This window comes from Drosophila arizonae, chromosome 5 (assembly GCF_054131065.1).
Source record: "Drosophila arizonae isolate 15081-1271.41 chromosome 5, UAZ_ARI_1.0, whole genome shotgun sequence".
NCBI lineage: Eukaryota > Metazoa > Arthropoda > Insecta > Diptera > Drosophilidae > Drosophila > Drosophila arizonae.
The window spans coordinates 21504710-21507510 of NC_142925.1; the positions used below are offsets into that span (position 1 = coordinate 21504710).

The 2801-nt window shown below is 34.6% G+C and overlaps 1 long non-coding RNA gene across 1 annotated transcript; it reads left to right on the forward strand.

Annotated features, from left to right (window-relative positions):
- Positions 1 to 1077: 1077 nt before the first annotated feature.
- LOC149268769 (uncharacterized) lies at positions 1078 to 2547 on the forward strand. Its single transcript, XR_016270408.1, has 3 exons — positions 1078 to 1214; positions 1301 to 1830; positions 1955 to 2547. It is a non-coding gene; the product is annotated as an uncharacterized LOC149268769 (long non-coding RNA).
- Positions 2548 to 2801: the final 254 nt, after the last annotated feature.

Consider the following 2801-nt stretch of genomic DNA (forward strand, 5'->3'; position numbering starts at 1 on the left):
GTGAGCAGAGTTCGCTGCTTGCAGGCAGGTCGAACACTCGACAGCAACATTTACCATTTACAATTTACCAACGTCGAGTTGTAGAGGTCCATCTTCGTCTTGGCCACGCCGGGGGGTCGAGGGTCGGGAGCTGTCGTTAACTTATCTCGGGTTTACATCGGTTAAGGTGCTAATGTGACAGCTACTCTTACTGCGAAGGGGGGGGCAAACGGGGGACAAACTCCACTTGACCTGACTTTGACTTCGACTGGACTCAATCCAACTCAACGTCGACTCTTGACTCGCCTCGCTTGGCTCATTAGGCCGCACACACTTGCCAAATATTTCATAATTCATTTTTCGTCTCGGCCAAAAGTCATTTATTTTACAGCTGACGAGTTGAGAGATGTTCTACCCATGACGACACACTGGTATATTGAGATGTATTAATTTTTCAAAATATAATTGATGAAAATATTATATATATATAAAATGTATTGCTATGAGTAAAATTAAATAAAAATATAAAAAAAACATATATATATATATCTATATATATAAAAGAAAGTTGTGTAAAAGTGAAGACTGCTTATAACTTGATTTGGGCTGAACCAATTTTCATGGTTTTTGATTTGTTGGATTTGTCTCCGCAACGAGTTTAGTATAGGGTCTTAAAAATACTGAAAAAATTTGGCGAATACTTGAAAAACGCGGTTTTTTCCCCAAATGTTCAAATTTTTTTTATACCCAGTAGGCTTGGTAACAGTGACAGTTTTGACAATAGTGTAGAAGTAAATAAACAAATGTAGTCAGTCAGTCCTCCTGACCTCGAGCAGACCTGACTATTCAAAAAAAAAAAAAAAAAAAAAAAAAAAAAAAAAATTTTCAAATCAAAAGGAAAAATATTTCAAATCAAAAATCTGCAAAAAATCAAAAGATTAAAACCTGACTGTTCAAAAAATAAATAAAAAATTAAAAATTCGAAATTAAAAAAAAAAAAGGTAATTATTAAAAAGTGTATTTTTGGCTTTTTATATTTTCGGACTTTTAAACTTTATAAATATTTCAAATCAAAAATCTGCAAAAATTAAAAAAAAAATCAAAAGATTAAAACCTAACAATCAAAAATAAATAAAAAATTCAAAATTCAAAATTCGAAATTAAAAAAAAAAAAGTTAATTATTAAAAATTGTATTTTTGGACTTTTACAAAAGCTAAATATCTCGAAAGTTCAGGTATTTGTTTGTCTCAAACATAAATTTGTGTAAATTATTTATATTTATATTTCTCGATTGTTTTATATGGTTTTGTGCGAGGGCAGTATTACTATTAATAAAAATGCCGCGTCCTAGAAGATCTAATCTTTCCCGGCGGACCCATAATGCAATTAGGCAACGGAATAGCGCGAGTCAATTATCTGACGAAGAGCGAGAAATCGCCCGAGAAAGGCTCCGCGTTAGTACCCAGGGAAGAAGGGCCTTAATTCGTGCTTCTCAAAGAGAGGCAGCCCGTGAAATGGCAATAAGAAATGGTTCAAGGATTGATTTGAATCGAGCAGCGTTTCGATATGATTGCACCATTGATTACAGCTTGAATCGTTTAGTTTGCATTGGTCCAATGGACGTTGTTTGCTAGCATTGTGGCGCATTGAAGTTTGCTGGTGAAACGCCCGGTTTGTGCTGCCTTAGTGGTAAAGTGACATTGCCATTAGCGATCACCATAGCCATTGCGTTCCCTGCTTTATGGCGAAACACTAGAATCACGACATTTTCTAGCGAACACTCAAAAATACAATGCCTGTTTCCAAATGACATAATTTGGGGCGGAAAATATTGGAGACGGATATTTAAGGTAATTTACGTTAAAAATTTTATTTTCTATGACTGCCAAAAAAAAATTTTGAATAATGTAGTTTGTTAGATTTCTGTAAATAGTGTTTGTAAATATAACTATAACTATGGCTTTGAATTTAAAGATTCAAGGCCAGATTTGCCATCGCATTGGATCATTGCAACCTATTGAAGATGCACAGCAAAAATTCTTGCAAATATACTTCATGGGCAATATGGAAGAACAACTTGACCGGCGTCAAGAAATGAACACAGCTATGAAAAAGCAATTCTCCATGATTTGCATGCTTAGAAATTTAAACCAACCAAAACTGTGCAATGGAACGCGTTTGGTGATAAGAAAACTGATGAGCAATGTGATTCACGCGTTGATACTCAAAGGAAAATTTAAAGATGAGGAAGTTCTTATTCCTAGGATTCCGATGAGCTCAACAGATATGCCCTTTGAATTTAAACGAATTCAATTCCCGCTTCGTCTTGCCTTCGCCATGACGATCAACAAGTCACAGGGCCAATCTTTGACTATTTGTGGCCTCAATCTAGAAAATGCGTGTTTTTCTCATGGTCAATTGTACGGTGCATGCTCACGTGTTGGCAAACGATCCGCATTATTTGTTCTTGCACCCGACCAAAAAACGAAGAATGTCGTTTACAACAAGGTGCTTGAATGAAAATCCGATTAATAAATTTATCAGTGTATCCCAGCCTGAACAACATAGCTTTCAACAATTTTTTACCTAGAAATAATATAGAGGGCAATGCAACGTTTGCCGGGCCAGCTAGTATATATATTATATATATATATATATATATGTATATTATTATATATATATATATATATATGTATATGTAGTTGGCCAATTTGCTTAATTAGTTTCGTTAATTATACTTAATTTAAGCAAATGTAGCTAAAGCCACATATAATACAAACACAATTCAGAGTCAGTAGGAAAGAGAGAGAGAGGGAGATAA